General features: G+C 42.2%; 1 protein-coding gene and 1 pseudogene across 3 annotated transcripts in view; one reads left to right on the forward strand and one right to left on the reverse strand.

The window, feature by feature from the left end:
* Positions 1–20,493, reverse strand: part of jupb (junction plakoglobin b) — a 127,912-nt gene that overhangs the window by 76,629 nt on the left and 30,790 nt on the right. The window lies entirely within an intron of this gene.
* LOC124849449 lies at positions 2,245–20,214 on the forward strand (annotated as a pseudogene).

Here is a 20,493-nt window from a genome sequence, read left to right on the forward strand (position 1 = left end):
GCGAAACCAGCAACCACAGTCTGTATCCCAGGGGCCAGAGCAGGCGACGTTGAATCCCACCTAAAACTGCTGGCTAAGGATAAACGTAGATATGGTAAAATTATTATTCACGTCGGCAGTAACGACACCCGATTACGTCAATCGGAGGTCATGAAGATGAATATTGATTCGGTGTGTACTTATGCAAGAACAATGTCGACTCTGTAGATTTCTCTGGACCCCTGCCCAACTTGAACAGTGATGACATGTATAGCCGTACATCATCACTAAACCGCTGGTTGTCGAGGTGGTGTCCAGATAACAATGTGGGCTTCATAGATAACTGGAGCACCTTTTGGAGAATTCCTGGTCTGATGCGGAGAGATGGCATTCATCCAACTTTGGATGGTGCAGCTCAACCCCGTGACTTTTCAGAGTTGGGACCAGGAAGCAGAGTTGCAGTCTTACACGCTTCTCTGCGCTTCTATTACAGCAGTCACCCCCACAAAACCCCATAGAAACTGTTTCTGCCCCACGACCACTTCAACTATCTAATCCAAAGGGAAATAAAAGAGGTGTAATTCACACAAATCTCATAAAGATCAACACAAACCCTATAAATGAACCTAAGAATAGAACAATAAAATGTGGTTTATTTAATATTAGGTCACTCCCATCTAAATCTTTGTTAGTGAATGATCTGATAACTGATCAGCACGTTGATTTATTCTGTATGACCGAAACCTGGCTACAGCCAGAAGAATATGTTAGTTTAAATGAATCAACACCTCCCTCTTATAATAATACTCATATTCCTCGGACCACAGGCCGAGGAGGAGGAGTAGCAGCAATCTACCAAGCAGACTTATTGCTTAACGCTCGACTTAAACATAGTTTTAACTAATTTGAAAGCCTAACTCTTACCCTTCTTCACCCTAGCCGGAAATATCAAAAACCAGTTATTGTAGTCATTGTTTATCGACCACCAGGCCCTTACTCTGAATTTTTATCTGAATTTTCAGACTTTTTATCTGAGTTGGTGCTTAGCACAGATAAAGTTATTATAGTGGGTGACTTCAACATTCATGTGGATGTTGCCAACGACAGTCTTAGTTCTGCCTTTAATTCGCTCATAGACTCAATTAGTTTTACTCAACATGTAAACACACCCTCAACCTCGTTCTGACCTATGGCATAGACATTGACAATCTAATAGTATTTCCTCAAAACCCTCTGTCCGATCACTACATAGTTACATTTGAATTCTCCATTATTAACTTTACTGAATTTGGAGAAAGGTTCTATTACACCAGGTGTCTATCAGAAAACTCTGTTAGTAAATTCAAAGAAACAGTTCCTTCGTTATTTACTCTACTGCCATGTGTCGATACAGTGCAAGATCGTTATCAAAACTTTACTCCCACACAAATTGATGATGTTGTTGATAGTGCAGCAGCCTCACTACGTTCCACACTTGACACTGTCGCCCCTCTGAAAAAGAAGACAGTCAATCAGAGGAGGATAGCTCCATGGTTTAATGCACAGACACATGCTTTAAAACAGACGTCACGTAGGTTAGAAAGGAAGTGGCGTTCCAATAGTCTAGATGATTCTCACCTAGACTGGAAAAATAGTTTAATTACATATAAGAAAGCCCTCCGAAATGCCAAAACCAATTATTTTTCTTCACTAATAGAGGAAAATAAAAACAACCCCAGGTTCCTCTTCAGCACTGTAGCCAGGCTGACAGAGAGTAAAAGCTCTACTGAACAGTCTATTCCTCCAACTCTAAGTAGCAATGATTTCATGAGTTTCTTTACTAATAAGATTATTACCATCAGAGAAAAAATTTACCAGCTTCTTCCCACTAATGGCACAGACACACTGTCCAGTACAGTAGCTTCTGAACCAATAGTATCGCCTAATTTATATTTAGAATGCTTCTCCCCTATAGATCTGGCTGAGCTGACTTCACTTGTCACCTCATCCAAGTCATCAACCTGTCTTTTAGATCCTATTCCATCGGATGTATTATCTTTAATTAATAATTCCATAGTAGATCAGATTCATTTATCTATATTGACAGGCTATGTACCAAAGGCCTTTAAGGTGGCAGTAGTTAAACCCCTGCTCAAAAAACCGACTCTGGACCAAGATATCTTAGCTAACTATAGACCCATATCAAACCTCCCCTTTATCTCTAAAATCCTTGAAAAAACTGTTGCTAACCAGTTATGTGACTATTTACACAGGAATAGTCTGCTTGAAGACTTTCAGTCAGGCTTTAGAAAACATCATAGTACAGAAACAGCACAACTGAAGGTTACCAACGACCTTCTCATGGCCTCAGACAGTGGATATGTTTCTATTCTCGTCATTCATAGAAAAGTGAGACATAGGGTACCACAAGGTTCTGTACTGGGACCGATACTTTTCACTTTATATATGCTTCCTTTAGGCAATATTATAAGAAAACGCCACATCAATTTCCATTGCTACGCTGATGATACCCAGCTGTATTTATCTATAAAGCCAGATGAAACTAATCAGGTAGACAAACTTCAGGATTGTCTTAAAGACATAAAGGCCTGGATGACTTATAATTTTTTACTTCTAAATTCAGAAAAAACTGAGGTCATTATACTCGGCCCTAAACACCTCAGAGAAACATTATCTGATCATATAGTTACTTTGGATGGCATTACCTTGGCCTCCAGCTCTACTGTGAGAAACCTTGGAGTTACCTTTGACCAGGACATGTCCTTTGACTCACATAAAACAAGTCTCTAGGACAGCCTTCTTTCACCTGCGCAATATCGAGAACATTAGAAACATCCTATCTCAAAAGGATGCTGAAAAACTAGTCCATGCATTTGTTACTTCTAGACTGGACTACTGTAATTCATTGCTGCTAGGATGCCCCAATAAGTCTGTGAAAAGCCTCCAGCTAATCCAAAATGCCGCAGCACGAGTTCTGACAGGAACTAGAAAAAGAGATCATATTTCTCCAGTGTTAGAATCTCTGCATTGGCTTCCTGTAAAATTCAGAATAGAATTCAAAATTCTGCTCCTAACCTACAAAGCCCTTAATAATCAAGCTCCATCATATCTTACAGAACTCCTAGTTTCATATTATCCCAATAGATCACTTCGCTCTGTAAATGCAGGATTACTTGTGGTTCCCAGAGTCTGTAAAAGTAGAATGGGAGGCAGAGCCTTCAGCTACCAGGCTCCTCTCCTGTGGAACCAGCTCCCAGTTTGTGTCAGGGAGGCAGATACCCTGTCTACATTTAAAGTTAAACTTAAAACCTTCCTTTTTGATAAAGCTTATAGTTAGAACTGCTCAGGTGTTTAATAAACCATTTCTTTATTATGTTGTTATAGGCCTAGACTGCTGGGGGAACTTATATCATGAGCATCTTTCTCCCTCTCCCGTTCTCTCCTTCCCCCTCTTTCTCTCTCTTTATATCTCTCTCCTTCTCCCACTTTTTTCAATCTCTCTCTCTCTCTCTCTCTCTGCCCCCATGTATCTACATTACATGTCACTAACTCTGTTTTCTCTCTCCCCTAGTAGATCTGACCCCAGAGCTGCAGGATCCAAACCTTATTATTATTATTACTATTATTATTATTAATAACATCATTGTATTTATAAGTATCAGTTTTCACTAATTATAAGTATCAGTCTTGTAGAAATTAAAGCAACTGTTATACTACGCCCCCATCCCCCGATATGTTTACAGTACATGTCACTAACCCTGTTTGTGTTTTCTATCTCTCCTAGTGTATCTCTGACCCCAGAGCTGCAGGACCCAAACCCGTCATTATTATTGTTATTATTAATATTAATATTAATATCATCACTAATAATAACAACAACATAATTGTATTTTTTAATTATAAGTATCAGTCTGGTAGAGATTACAGCGGCGGTTGTACAACTGTCCTCTCTCTCTCTTCTCTCCTACTGTCTCTCCTCCCACCCTCTTTCTGCCCACCTCTCCTCTCTTCCTCCTCTCTTTCCTTACCCCAACCGGTCGAGACAGATGACCGCCCACAACTGAGTCTGGTTCTGTCAGAGATTTCTTCCTGTTAAAAGGGAGTTTTTTCTCTCCACCGTCGCCAAGTGCTTTGCTCATTGTGGGATTTGTTGGGTTTTCCCTGTAATACTGTAATACTGACCTCACTATGTAAAGTGCCTTGAGACAATGTATGTTGTATGGCGGTATACAAATAAAATTGAATTGAAAATTGAATTGAATTAAAATGCATGTTGTGACTAGCGCTATACAAATAAAATTGAATATAATTGAATCAGGTTTTGGGGCAACTTTACAAATGAAACATAATAATGTTAGTTGAAGCAATTACTTTGCTAGGTTTACAAAGCCATTCAATATATATATTTTTTTAAGCTAAAAATCATAGTAAGCTGAGCCATTTCAAAACCAAAGTTTCTGTTTTTACAATGTATAAAAGATTAGTCTGACATTAGTCTGAAACTTTTCTCTTTGTCAGCAAATCCCATATAAAGACCAAACTCAACTCTTTTAGGGGCCCTTTGGCCAGTGTGCTAATGTTTTTTGAGGGATGCACCAATTGTGAAATTATGGGCCGATACCCATACTGATGTTTACAATAATAATTTGGCCGATACCGACGTTTTTAGTTTAGTTTGTTTATTTTGTTTTTGTGGTTATTCATTGCACCTTTTTCGAGGGAAACAAAGGAATCTTCATTATGAAAAATAACTGAACTGGTATAAAGGGTTGTGTGGAGTTTGCATGTTCTCCCCGTGTATGCGTGGGTTCTCTCCGGATTCTCCGGCTTCCTCCCACAGTCCAAAGACATGCAGAATGGGGTTAGGTTCATTGGAGACTCTAAATTGACCGTAGGTGTGAATGTGAGAGTGAATGGTTGTCCGTCTCTGTATGTGGCCCTGTGATAGGCAGGCAACCTGTCCAGGATGAACCCCGCCTCTCGCTCAATATCAGCTGGGATTGGCTCCAGCCCCCCCGCGACCCTTAAGTGGATAAAGCGGTAGACGATGGATGGACACCTTTATTTTTGTGAAAAATCCTTTTCAAAAGAATGGACAAATGTTTTGTTTCTCCTACTGTACTCAGGACAATGTTGACCACTGAACAGCACTATTTTGAACCAGTAACCACTATTAATTACATTATGATGTGTGTTGACTGATCGGACACAACTAAATATGTACAGACATACTGTTGGACTACTGTTGTAAACGGTTGTAGGTTTTTCACTATGAACCAGGTCACAGCCAGATGGAACTCATTCACCCTCTCCTCAGTCATCCTCCCACGACCTGCAGCTGTGAAGGGCTCCGGGCTGAGATGTACCTTCACTTTCGGGTTGTTGTCAGCGTCAGACCACGAATAACCAAGACAACGTGTAGTCAGCGCAAAATGAATGCGACGCAACAGATAAACATCGGCCACTGCCATCGGTGAATGTGATCTTATTTGCCGATGGCAGCCAACAAGACCAAAACCAATGTCGGTGCATCCCTATTTATTTTGGTTGTTGTTGTTTTTTCCCCCACTACATTTAAGTGGCATCTGTCTTTAGTCTGAGCAGGTTTACATCAATATAGAAGCCCTGTTAATGCATTGTGCCCAGACTGCAGTGGTTCAAAAGTAATGGGACACTTTTATACTTAATGTTTCTTGAGCAGCTGTTTTTTTCTTTTCATCGCTTGTTGAAATCAGCTGACATCCGGCTCAGAGGTGACTGAGAGCTGAGCGTTATCTGTAATTACGAGGAATAAAGAGGTGACTATGCAACCAAATTTATAAAACAGGCCGGTCGACTAAAGAGCACAAGTCTTGTGGATGAGCAGAAAATCATTAGTTTGGTAAAGGAATAACCCTTAAAGGCTGCACAGCAAGTCAAGAACATTCTCCAGTAAACAGACATGTTTCTTTGTCAGTGACCTAGAGGAAACTCCAAAGGAACTGGCACACTGGGACTGACTGATGATTTCACTGCTGACAGTTGCAGCAGGATGAATCGGAGGTAAACAGGAGCGCTCTGTGCTCGGATTCAGTCAAATGCATCAAAACTTGTTAGATGACATTTCATCATTCAGCAGAACAACGATCCTTAAAAAAAAACAAAGCAACCAAAGTGCTTTTCAGACAGAGATAAGAAGAGCTGAAGAGAATCAGACAGGAAGATACAAAAGATATTTAATATATGTTCATTTAACTTCATGTTTATCTGTGCAATTACTTTTGAACCCCTAAAATCTCTTTCTATGAAAAAACACGCAACTGTGAACCTCTTATTTAACCATATCCGGTTATAGAATTTATGGTCACAATATGCAAATAAAAGAAATTTAAGTGTTTAAATGAGTTTGCATGATTGACCAATACAAATATTCTTTAGAAATAGCTTATTTTTCTTTTCTCAAATTCTTGAATGTGCCTTTATTAACCGCAGGTGCAGAGAAGCGGCTCTTTGTTTGCAGGTTATCCTAATGTCTCATGTTTCTTTTCTGCTCATATTTTAATTTGCTGTCATTAATAACAATGGTGTTCTCAGACTGTGAAACGTCATACGTTCTGATGCAGATTTCAAATCCTTTCTGGGGCTGAAAGACATAATCTCTCCCATTAGTCTGTTTAATGTGAAACATTCAGGACATTCCTGACAGCAGCTTAGAACTGCACCAAAAACTGTACAAGTAATGAAAAATTATAATTTTTTACTCAAAAAGCAGATTGGTGAGTATTGTATGACTGTGATGAAATGTGGATCATGCTGAATTTTCCATGAGGTAAGGTGATTCATTCCATTATTTTTGATGTGCAGCCATAGAAATAGTGAGGTACCCCACTATGTCATAGTGCCGAAAAGATGATAAATATATATTTGGAAAAAACATTAGTTGAGGGAGCATTAGTGGGTGTTGGCATTAAGCTTCAAACAGCAGGTTTTACTGCAGCCCCAGCACACAGTCACTGTTGTACCTCTGCTGTCTCCCTTGGTCTCAGCCTTGCTCGTCCATCACCATCCCTCACGTCTCAGTCTCTGCTCATCGTTACCTATTCTTACATCTCTTTGAATTTTCTGTCTTTTTCTCACTCATGCTTTCTTTCTCTTTTTTACATCATTGCACTTTCCCCAGAAATAATTATACACCATGAGAGGTCTGCTCTGTCTGCCAACATCCACACACGGCAAATACAATCATTCACATTCACACACACACACACACACACACACACACACACACACATACACATACACACACACATACAGTACAGAGATTTGGATGGAAACTCTGTGGCTGTCATTGAGATCACCTACAGCATGGAAAGTCCAGCATCATTAACATCCACCAGGTACCAACATTTTACAATGTGGTGCAATATGAACAAAACAATATTAGCTCTGCAAATGTCCACGGTTCAGCTTTTCCACAGCATGACACAGGAGGTCCAGATGAAGGCATTATCAACCAGAGGAGGGAGACAACTCTTTATGTTCATTGTTGGAGTTCCAGGCATGAATGACTGCAGCCCAGTTCACTGTGGCTTCTTAGCAGTGTTGGGACTCAGCCATAGTCCTTCATCTTATCACACCTTTGGACTGAAATCTGCTCCAAATTCCAGCTACCCTTGGTCATTGTGTGGCCCTAGGGCAGTGGTTCTCAACCTTTTTGGGGCTAGCGCCCCCCTATCTATTATCCAGGTCGATTATGGGTAAAATTGATGATTTAAACCAGTATGAATATTATTTGAATTACACTACTGAATAACAGAGAAATGCAAGGACATTTTTATTTAGTCTCCATCACGGTGACATAAACAAACGCACCCAGTGAGAAGCGATAATGAAGAATGAATGAAGTTAACTGACAGAGAGCAGAGGAGCAAAGGGGCAGCAGTTCTTCTCAAAACTTACTACTAAAGTCTGAACCCTAAACCTAACTCCAAGGCTGAGCCCAGCCTCTCTTCAGTGAAAGCTCATTTCTGCTGCTTATATTTGCGATCTCGTTCTTTCAGTCACTACCCAGAGCTCATGATAATATGTGATGGTCAGAAAGTAGATTGACCAGTAAATCCAAAGCTTTGCCTTACGGCTCAGCTCCCTCTCCACCACAACGGACCGGTACAGCGCCCGCATTACTGCAGCCCCAATCCGCCTGTAGATCTCTGGCTTGTTCACTCGTGAACAACACCCCGTGATACTTAAACTCCTTCACTTGGGGCAGCAACTCACCATGGCCTTGGACTTAGAGGTGCTGATCCTCACAACTGCCGCAATCATCCACAAACAGCAGCGACGCAATTCTGAGGTTCCAAACCGAACACTCTCAACCCCATGACTGCGCCTTGAAATCCTGTCCATGAAGATCACAAACAGGTTTGGAGGCAAGGCTCCACCCTGGCGAAGTCTAAACCTCAAAAAACTTTTTTCTATTTTCTCTACCCTCCTCAATCCCCCCGCTTCCCTACCTCCATCCCAGTGAGGTACTATCCTTGGTCACTTCCCACCGCTCCAACCCCCTTGACCCTATTCCCTCTCACCTTCTTCAGGCTATTGCTCCTGACCTCCTTCCTTTCTTCACCCACCTCATCAATACCTCTCTGACAACTGGTTACTTTCCCAACACTCCTCAAGCAGCAAGAGTGAATCATCTCTTAAAAAAAACCCATCTGATGTAAAAAAAAAAAAAATACAGACCTGTCTCTCCTCTACCATTTCTTTCTAAAACAACATGCTGTCTTTACTCAACTTTCTGCATATCTCCACCAGATCAACCGTCTTCGCCCCCACCAGTCAGGATTCAAGGCAGGGCACTCAACAGAGACTGCCCTCCTAGCTGTCACAGAGGAACTCCACACAGCTCGAGCAGCCACCCTCTCCTCTGTGCATCCTGCTCGACCTCTCAGCAGCTTTTCACAGAGTGAACCACCAGATCCACCTCTCCACCCTCCAACAGCTGGGAGTCTCAAGCTCGACACTCTCCCTGTTTGCATCCCACCTCAAGGGCCACGCTTACATGGTTACTTGTAAAGGATTTGTGTCTGAACCCTGCAGCCTCACTACTGGGGTCCCTCAGGGCTCTGTTCTGGGACCCATCCTCTTGTCTTCGCAGGAACTATAACCAGGAATTTGGAACTAAAGGAGGCTGCAGGAACCAGGGTCTAAATTTAGTTCCTGGGTAATTTATTTACCCTCAAAAAATACCCTGTTCGGGAGGTTGTACTAACCGAAGGTTCAGGATCTATGGGGGCTGGGCTGCAGTGCCGAAGAATTGTGATTGGTCGAGTACTCGCCACATTTTATTACCACCGCCGTGTTTGAAAGCCGGTGTGCAGCTGCAAGCTCACCACTGTTTGTTTTTTTCACTGCGCCTCATCATGGACACGCAGAAGAGAAGCTACAATAGATGGACCGATGATGAGGTGCAGGCTCTGATGAGCATTTTCGCCGTGGGGTGCAACGGATCACAAAACTCACGGTTCGGATCGATCCACAGCTTTTGAGTAACGGATCGGATCATTTTTCAGATTGACCAAAAAAAAGAGACAAATATAACGTTGCTTTCCAGAACACGTAGTGCCTAGAACTTTTTCCCAGTGGCCTTAAATGAAAACAACCTTCAGGTCCAGTGTTTAAATAAAATCATCACATTAACCAAAGCGCTTCATCAGAATAAAGATGAAGGTCATTAAGTATTGGTCTTGGAGTAGGCTTTACATTACAGCTGACTGTTGAAGAGATGAAAGAAAGAATGAGATGTGTTAGTCACATTTGGAAATGTGGCCTCACACATGGTGCATGGGGCGGGCCTGCTTTTGTAGCTAGCAATTTTCTAGTGATGTCTGCAACATATCCCTGGAGTTACAGGTATTGAGATATCTCTCCAGCCTCTACTGATGTCTGCACATTCAGTGTGGCTCTATCTGTGTTGGACGATTCCTTGTCAACAGACAGAAGGGCAGCTTTTTGGCCACCTCCCACTCATGTTATTACCATTGTTGCAAGGTTATAATGTGATTGAAAAAATGTTTTTCCAAGATATCTCCGCAAATAATATAGACAATCCACAGTTCATGTTGATCAGAGAGCAATTCCCATCAAATTATGTCAAATGATAAGTGCCACCATGAAGGAGCCAAAAAGAAATCAAATAATGGCGTTGTGCATGGTTCAAAAAAGCATTTTTCCAGTTATATCTGAATCCTGAGGACTATAGACACAACCAAAAATTGTGCATCGCATGCTTTTCTCGAGTCCTGGAGTCCTGTTATCTGTCAGTCTGGAACATAGACCACCCATTGAGTGCAACAGCTTCATCTGGAATGGAGTCTTATTTATTTGCTCCATTTTTATCCCCACGACATATCATATAATGCGTGGGGATACAGTGATCTATAGTGACTGCTCTGGCTTCAATGGGCAGAGAGGGTCAGAATCAAAACTAATATGTGCTGCAGTGATTCAGGTGACTACATAGCTAATTTTTTTTTAAATGCTATGAATTTGAGGAATTTTAAGGGTGCTACTGGCAACTGCATCTGCATGCACTGCTGTCACTATGGTGGGATGACAAGAGGAGGCGTGTGATGGTAAAAGGAGAAGACAGGCTCTTCAGTCCTCCTACATGCCCATTAGAGCAGCTGAAACAACCACACACACACACACACACACACACACACACAACCAGAGGCTTAATGTTTTTCCGAGGCCCAATGAAAGATCACCACCCCTTCCTCCACAGGCTCAGTCTGTCTAGACCACTATCTACCTATCACCTGTGCTGACTATGGTGCAGCCTGAAACTAGTGGGACCTCGTTGTTTCATACATGGGTGGTAGATCTACAGACATCTTTGACATCGGTGCTATTGGTCAGGCCATTCAGAACACCTCACAGTGGTTGAAGTGGTCTGGAGCAAACCTTTTGTTAATGATTAACAAATCTGACAACCTACCAAAGTTCTCCCACACGACACTGCTCCTCCTCCCTGGCTTCCTGTGGTGGCTGGACCGTGCAGCGAATAGTTCAGGCCCTTCCTAAGTTCTATACAACTTTAATTCTGATACATCCTGGCCATCATACACTCATGCATATGCACTCTCAGCTTCTTTGCGTCATTCCCCGATAATAATATTAAAAAGTTCCTTTTTAATGTCTTGAAGGCTCAAACTAGTCCATTTCTCATTTACAAGATACGGTCTAATTTGTGTCAATTGGTAATTATGAATCTGAATATACAAAAGGATCCATTCTGGGGTCTCTTCTATTCAATGTAACCTACCAAAGTTCTCCCACACGACACTGCTCCTCCTCCCTGGCTTCCTGTGGTGGCTGGACCGTGCAGCGAATAGTTCAGGCCCTTCCTACATCCAGAACATGGTCAAACTTTACACCCCAGCGCCTCCACTCTACTCTGCAACTGCCAAATGGCTTGCTACTCCCTCACTGTGAGGGGTGAGCAGCCACCTCTCATCTACATCCCCTCTGTTTTCTGTCCTGGTTCCTCAATGGTGGAACGAGCTCCTCATTGACATCAGGATAGAAGAATCTCTTCAATGCTTTCGTCGCAGACTGAAAACTCATCTGTTCAGACTGCACCTCACTATCTGAATTTATATTATAAAATAAAAAAATTAAAATGAGCACTTGAAGCTGTTTTTGCCTATTTGATAAATGTTTATGTACTCTATTGATTATTGCACTTTTGGGTAATATCTTCATAGTTGAATGCACTTATTTTAAGTTGTTTCGGACAAAAGCGTCTGCTGAATGTAGATGTTTCATAAATTCAGTCAGGAAGATTACTCTCATACTTGCTTCGGTTGAACTTTAATTCTGATACATCCTGGCCATCATACACTCACGCATGTGCACTCTCAGCTTCTTTGCTTCATTCCCTGAGCCTGTCATTCCTGTGATCAGATGTTAATCAGCTGGTCTCATCTATCCAATAGCATTGACCCTTGCTCAAATGAAAGAATATTATAACTGGTCTGTTACCATAGTTTAGTTTCAATAGTTCTAGAAGCAAGTTCATAATGCCGCCACTAGGGGACAGTGGTCTCTTTAAGCCATGTCTGTAGGATTTGTAGGAGGCATATAGAAAGGCCATACATCGTCTGTCATCAACAAACATCTGTTCACATCTTATGCTACACGGAGCATCGTTGGTATGTATTATCATTTTATGTCCTTATGTTAGAACATATTTGTCATTAAAAAAGGTTGTTTGTGCAGTTTGAGGTAAAATGTCGATCCGGGATTCTCAGTTGATTTTTTGATGTAAAATGGCTACCAAGCTAGTCTCTATTGATTTAATTTGTAAAATATGCTATGCTTACCGTCAGTGGGAGTTTATAGTGCAGTAAAACATTGATGACATGTTAAAAATATGAATGTTATGGGTCACTTGATTGACAGTTTAAAAACAAGAAATATGTGATAGATAAACAATTAATACACAATAAATATCTAAACATGAGTGAGTTAAAAAGGTTTAAAATTAGCAATTTAATTCATGGTGAAAATATGAACAGCATATTTACAAGAGATGTACAGTAAGCAATTTGTCTGATTATCCCAAGTTTGTGTGTTCTCGGTTTCACCCTTATTCAAGTCAATAAACCTGTGGATAAACTTATGACAGTCTCCAGAGTTTTGATGAGAAGAAGGCGTTAAACTTAATGCCAAGATATATTCAGTATATACATTGAGGGTGGCAAAATGACATTTTACCATAATTATGAAGATGACACAGCTCTACAATCAATGAATAAGTCCATTATCCAATGAATAGATAGTGTTTTTTAAAATGACAACCATACTCATAATGTCACAGAAATACACATTCATCAACATTAGAACTGTGTTGGCTCTGGCCACTGCTGAGCTGCAGCATCTCCACGGTTTGTCAAGATGATTTCTTAACACTTGGTTTCACATCATAACACTCCTACTACCACACACACACACACACACACACACACACACACACACACACACACACAAACACACAGAGAGAGCTCCATCCTGCCCCGCTGGCTAACTCTCTCCTGTCCTCCTTCCTTTCTTTCTGTCTTTCTCTATCTTTAGACTCCTTTTCTCTCCTCTTCAATCTCATTCCCTTTGCTCCTCCTCTTTTCTCTTTTCCTCCTGTGTCACCATGACTGTTCTGACAACCCTTTAAAAGCCCCCCCCCCCCCCGACACACACACACACACACACACACTGTAAGTGGAAGCTGAGATACTGACTGCATTAAAGAGAATGAGAGGTCGACTGTGCGTCGCCAAGTTGGCACAGATACAGCAAATGAGTTGGGTAGGCCAATCTGACAGGAAAGCATGGCTAAATGCATTCACACACAGTGAGAAACGTGTGCAATCAAGAGGAATGGTGTGTGTGTGTGTGTGTGTGTGTGTGTGTGTGTGTGTACAAATGTATAAACACTTGCATGTGTGCATTTGCATTACATGACATTAAATTACATTCACTTAGCAGACGCTGTTGTCCAAAGCAACTTTATATATGTATATTCAACCATGAAGATATAACCCAAAAAGTGCAGGAATCAAGAGATGATTTGCCTATCAGCAGTGTGTATTTGGTACACTGTGTTTGTTTGTGTGTGTGTGTGTTAGTGTGTGTGTGCGCACACTCATGCGCCGTGCTTTACTGAAGAGAAGAAAGGGCTAAGCTCCGCAGCTCTGAGACAGAAATGATAAGAGAAGAGATTGAAGACGTGAGGGGGAGGGGGAGAGGAATTGGAGGAAAACAGGGCTGAAGAAGAAGTGCTTGTGACACAGGAAGAGACGGATAATGCAGCTTTGTCATGGTGTGTGTGCGTGTCTGGAAGTCATTATGCAGCCTGTAAACTGGCGTATTGCCCTGCTGCCCTCAGTCTCTCTCTGTGACACAAACACAAACACCAACACACTATGGTTGGGATGACCGCTGACACTCCCCCTCCCCCATAGCTGTTTTGCGCTCCTCAGCCACCCCCACACCCAGAATGGCAAACTGGGAGCCAGGAGCTGGAGTCAGCAAAAATTGAATGGCAAAGTCCCAAACTCCTGACAATGGACTTGTGTCTCAGTTAGGGTGTCCCATGGCATGTCAACTTCCCTGCCAATGGACACGCGCGTGTACCAATTTACATATTTTAGTCTCATCACCCCACAAGCTCTGGAAAAAAGTGTGCTCTGATAAGAAAAGTTTTCATCAAAGGGCCTTGGGCTCCAATGGCGTTTTTCCATATACATGTACTGGCTTTGCCCGTCTGCCCTGCGCGGCAGGGGTTTGCTTTTCCATTACAGTAGGGCTACCTGGTTGTGGTGTGCTCTCAACTGATGATGCACCCCCCTGAGTTGATGACAGATAAAGGCACTGCCTACTCTTGCTTTTTAATTTTGCTTTGTGATAAATGTTTGCTTTGTGTTGGTATGTCTCATGATGGATTTCCAGGCTGTTGTTTGGATTTTGCTCTACCACTTATGGTGCCGGACGTGATGCAAATTTTCGCGTTGCTTTGCTCGCACAAGTTCTATTATTTGCCCCTTCTTCCTTCCACTTTCTCCGACAAACCTCATCTGAACAAACACACGCAGACAAAGACGCAGGTAAACATGAACTGCAGGCGTCAGTCAGACCAGCAGCCAGGAACGAGGTACCGGTGTCAGCTCAACTGAAGTAAGTTGTGCTAATCACTCCCCTGACGCAGATGGAGGTGCTCTCCTGAGCCACCTCCACCCTCACAGATGCCAAATACTGTCTTGTTCTTACTATGGATTTTCAGATCTGTCCAGACAATCACTGTGTCTGACACTGGAACTCCCAGCCTACACTCAAGGACCGGATGCGGGAAGTGTGCACATGCTCATCCTCAAATATATGCACTCCTCACTGAGTTCATGTTACCGGAACACTTTCAGTAAATTACTTTTAAAATCCCCCTCTACAGGTAACACTCATTATTAATAACCTACTTAAATTAGTAAACATGGGCCCGACCTTGATTTGCACAGCATTTGATTGCATTTTTTCTAGGATCATACAGAACCTAACAAGGGATAGCAGAGTCCTTCACACTCTTGACATGTGACATGATTCAAAAAACCTGAGCAAGAAATACATGCAGTAGGTGTTTTTGGTTTGTTTGTTTGTTGGTTGGTTTTGTTTTTTCCCCCCAATAATTTGGTTAGTTTTACAAAATCATGTAAAAACAACACAACAGCGGAAATCATGTTTCTCAAGATAATTTATTATTTCTTTTAAGGCAGGCCAGTAAAATGGTTGTTCCATTCTGCTATAATGAAATGTAACGATATTTGCAATCATTTGTGGTACTGCTACAAGATGGCAGAAAACTGTGATGAGTTTTTGTGAGTTTTGTAGTTCTACATTCATATTGTTTGGTCAACTTTTTGTTGGTCACTTCCGTATATGTTTTATAATTTCTATAAATGTAATACACATTTCCCAACAGCTAAGCCTGACATGCTCATTAAAAGTTCTATAAATCATAAATGTTGTGCATTAGGACTGTGGATTGTCATCCTACACCATGTCATAGGAGAGAATGAGTAGTTCCTCTATGCCTGTTAACACATTCCTGATGTTCAAACAGTTGTCCCCTCGACATGGGAAGCCACGGCTTAAAACCATGAGGCCCAATGACCCACGAGTGCTGTCTGGTGGACCAGCTCATACCAACCAAGAGCAATTGCAGACTAACTTTGCATCACTAAATAATATCCTTATTCTTTGTGCCTCATATTTTAGACTTGTCAGTTATTGTTCCTTCATAAGTGTTACTGAAATTTAGGAAGGCCACATTCCAATAATTCAAAACTTTTTTTTCAGTGGAATATAAACAACCATAAAGAAAATTGTCTAATCTTACATCTAATACATTTTTCTGTTTCCACAATCCAGACACTTTTGCTGAAATGATGGCTTGGATTTACATCCAGGTGAATCAGGAAACAAATCCTGCAACAATGTTGAAACATTAAATTCATTGATCAATATACAAAAATCTACCTGTGTATTATGAATATCAACACACCTACTGTGTATTATTTGATCCATGAGATATTGCATATGTATATGTCTTGAATTGGTTAAAAAAAATACATATATTTTGCATTCATGTAATCTTTCAAAAACATGATTGTAAAACACGAGGTGAAGGTTGCATAAATATCTAAATACAACTTGGAAATATAAAAAATAAGAGAACTTTATTTACATCTAGCAAAGGTAACTGTATCTACACCCGCCTTGGAATGAAACCCTTTCATATCGTTCATGAGGATCTGGAAAACGGTCACAAATGGACCAGAGACAGCAGCTTGGTATGACAACTCTGTTAGCTGTACCGAGTCCCACACTGCCATGCAGCAAACTGTCTGCTATCTGTCCCTGCATATGGGAGGTCAACTACAACCCGAAGGTTGTTCCACAGCCTCCCTGCCAGGCGCAACAATCACTTTTAAAATGTAGGCTTCCATGTGAGGCAACATATCGTATTTCTCTGCATCTGATCAGGCTGGGGTCCTGTGCCAAACATTGCTCCAAAACATGGTGTGCCTGATGTAAACCCAGTTGCTGAGTGACGTCCAACAAAATACTTAGCAACATTTTTTTAATTGAATTGAATTAAATTTTGCATGCAGGCAATTTCTTCAAGGTCCACGTGTGTCAGGCCAACCTGTCGTCCTCTGCCCCGGGCCGTTGAAGACGGGGCAGAAGGTTTTGTTGGTTAGCCTAGCAGGAAACAGCAGGGCCAACTTGTCTTCCTCAGAAGATAAACATGTCAATCATTTTACAACGTGAGAAACATTGTATGTGAAGATAAAGCTGCTTATTAACAGACATATCATGTAACATGCTGTAGTAGCTCATGTGCTAGCTAACGCTTGGCACGTAAACAAGTCAATATGAATCTAATTTACTATAGCCTACATTGAAAAATTTGAAAAATTACAAACCAGTCTCTCTTCTACCTTTTTCTTTCCTAAACACTTGCAATGTACTGTCTTCTCTCAACTTTCTGCATATCTCCACCAGAACAACCTTCTTGACCCCCATCAGTCTGGATTCAAGGCAGGGCACTCAACAGAGACTGCCCTCCTAGTTGTCACAGAGGAACTGCCAGAGCAGAGCACTCTCTCCTCTGTTGTCATCCTGCTCGACCTCAGCAGCTTTTGACACAGTGAACCACCAGATCTTCCTCTCCATCCTCTAAGAACTGGGAGTCTCAGGCTCGGCACTCTCCCTCTTCACATCCTACCTCAAGCACCACACTTCTGTGGTCCCTCAGGGCTCTGTTCTGGGCCCCATCCTCTTCTCTCTGTACACCAGGTCATTAGGCTCCGTCATTCACTCGCACAGCTTTTCCTACCATAGCAATGTAGATGAAATCCAACTCATGTGGTCCTTTCATCAATCTGAAACCCAGGTGGCTGCACGAATCTCTGCGTGTCTGGCTGACATTTCTCAGTGGATGTTCGGCGAGTACACCAGCCCGTCCACTCCGCTCTGCTACTGCCAAACGGCTTGCTACGCCCTCACTGTGAGGGGCGGAGCCAGCGCTCATCTAAATCCTGTCTGTTGTCTGTCCTGGTTCCTCAATGGTGGAACAAGCTCCCCATCGACATCAGGACAGCAGAATCCTTTCAATGCTTTCGTCGCAGACTGAAAACTCAGCTGTTCAGACTGCACCATACTCCTTGAATAACATATATTTTTTTTAAAAATCTAAAATGAGCACTTGAAGCTGTTTTTGCTTGTTCCACAAATACTCTCTTTCACTTTTTGGGTAATATTTTCACGGTTGAATGCACTTATTGTAAGTTGCTTTGGACAAAAAGCATCTAAATGAATGTAATGTAAAAACTGTTAAAAAAAAGTTAGACTTTATTTCTAAAGTCACAAGTAAGATATAAGAAAACAGTCACTGTAAAACATGTTATAATTTAGCTGTGACGAGATAAGTACTGGTGCGTATTCCCTGTAAATTACCTGGCCTGGCTTCAGTTGCCATGGTAGCATGCACAGGCATGGCAGGCTGGGGGGGGGGGGCTGTGGAGACAGAACTGTGGAGTGCAGTGGAGAGGGAGGGTGTTGTCCAAATATTCCAGTCCACTCTAAATGAATGTAATCGTCTATCATGATGTTTCACTATGTGGACATTGTCATGTGCCGATTAGGAATACATCACACACAGGTTGAAGCAGAGCGCAAGCGAGCATTTTGAGGAGAGGAATATCTGCCCAATTGTAATCCGTCTTCTCACCTGCTCATACACACACACTCAGATCAGACCTGCTCAGGTTCACCATGGCAACGAGCGGTGGAACCACTCTCTGTTGTTAGAGGTTCATTTTCTCTTTGGAAAGATCACAGAACATTTTGGGAACCTTTTCAGTGGGTCAGCACAGTCACAGTGGTACACACTTCATTTACAGTGTGTTTTTAAGCATGGATTGTTCATTTAATGCCCATCCGCATCAGGCAAAGTGCACGGGTGGTCCTGAGGAGATTTTAGCAGCACTGAATAATAGGGAGACACTGGATGTGATTATAGCATCCATCCAGCCTAACTCCCACCTCATGCAGGTATATGGGCATTAACATGATCAATACAAGTAGTGATACCAGTTACTGAATCATAAACCCTGTCACACACACACACACACACACGTTTGAAACACTAGAGAGGAAATTGGACATGAATTTATTTCCTGGAGACTTATCTTAACCTTGCCTATTGTCACTGCAGGTATCAATATTTTGTATTATTATTATTATAGTATATATTGTTTTTTCATCCCTGTCTGTTCGTCAGCAGTATTATGCAAAAATGTCAGCTTTTATAACCATTCTGCCTTGCAACTGCTGAGTCACTACCAACTGATAAAAACTTCTCACCGCAGTATGTTGTCTCAAACAGAGAAGTAAACTTGTCGCTTTGCAGCTCCATGATTGCGTGTTGTATTTTGTCAGGAACATCAGCTGGTTCCACAATAAACAGATGAAAAACTATGTTGACTTTTCATGTTCTCAAACCTCTCGACAAATCGCTGAGTTTTGCAAATTCACCCTTATATTCACTGTTATAGCAGCTTCTGAACCTCCCGTGTATGAAAATGCAGAGTGTTTGCACATAATGCACAGTACTTCTAGCAGCTCTGGAGTGGGGACAAGGCTCCCTCACATTCTCCTTCTGAATCAGCTATTAGATTGCTCACCAAAAAACAAACTCTTGATAGATTTTGTTTTGGCTGACTATTTTTAGGACCTGAGCACCTGTGATGTCACGTCAGTTCTGGTTAGTTTTTTCTCTGTATTTTTACTCCGTGTGATATCTCCTGCTTGTTTTGCGTCTCTGGGTGTGGTTGAATTGTCCTTCCTATCATCTTCTTATATGTGGCTCAGGAGGTAGAGTCGTTTCGACCCCAGCATCTGCCAGTCCACATGCTGTTGTGTCCTTGGGCAAGACACTTAACTTGCCTCTGACAGCCTCTTCCAACAGTGTATGAATGTGACAGAAAATGTGCTGTAAATAGCAGCGTTGTATGAATGTGTGTGAATGGGTGAATGTTACTATCCTGTAAAGCGCTTTGAGTGGTCTATATGAGTAGAAAAGCGCTATATAAATATAGTCCATTTACCATTTTCCTATCTACTATTCCTTAGCCTCAGTGGAAAACATCATGAGGTCAAGGAAAGGTGTAAAGGAGGATTCATAGGAGTCTTTAACATCCCGTTGATCATTACCTGCTGTGTTTCCTGTTTTATTTTGTAATATTAACTTGTCTTGTCGTTTCAGTTCCTGCCCTTGTCATCCTCTCCCTTGATCATCCACACCTGCCTCCAAATACCCACCTGCCCCTGAGTGTGCCATCAAGCCTTCCCCTACGTAAGTCTCCCCTGGTTTCCTAGCTCCCTTGCCAGATTCAGGGGAGTTGACTTTACGACCATGAGCAGTTGCTGACTCAACTGCTCGGTGGAGTCCAGGAGCTTCATGGCAGACAGGATGCCTTCCAAGCTGCCATTGCCGACCACCTCAGTGACCTGACCACCCAGTCACAAAAGGTGCTCGCCAGTCTCAACCATCAGCCGCCCTCAGAGCTTGCTCCACCACAGCCTGCCACACCGGAGTTTCAGCCACAACCTCTTCCTGAACCATGGGGCTACTCAGATTGAAGGGTATGACGGCAACCCCACCACCTGTCGTTCTTTTCTGACTCTCTGCTCCCTGACATTTGAGCTCCAGCCCCGGTCATACCCGACTGAACGATCCCGGGTGGATTTTATGATTTACAACCTCACAGGGAGAGCACGTGAGTGGGCCACAGCGGAGTGGGAGAGACAATCTTCCATTTGCCTCTCTATAAAAGACTCCCTGGGGGCTCCCTGTCTGACGTGTTCCTAAACTCTTGCTGACGACATGAAGGATCAGTTGGCCCCATTGGATTTGCCGGC

This window comes from Scophthalmus maximus, chromosome 17, assembly GCF_022379125.1.
Source record: "Scophthalmus maximus strain ysfricsl-2021 chromosome 17, ASM2237912v1, whole genome shotgun sequence".
NCBI classification, from domain to species: Eukaryota; Metazoa; Chordata; class Actinopteri; order Pleuronectiformes; family Scophthalmidae; genus Scophthalmus; species Scophthalmus maximus.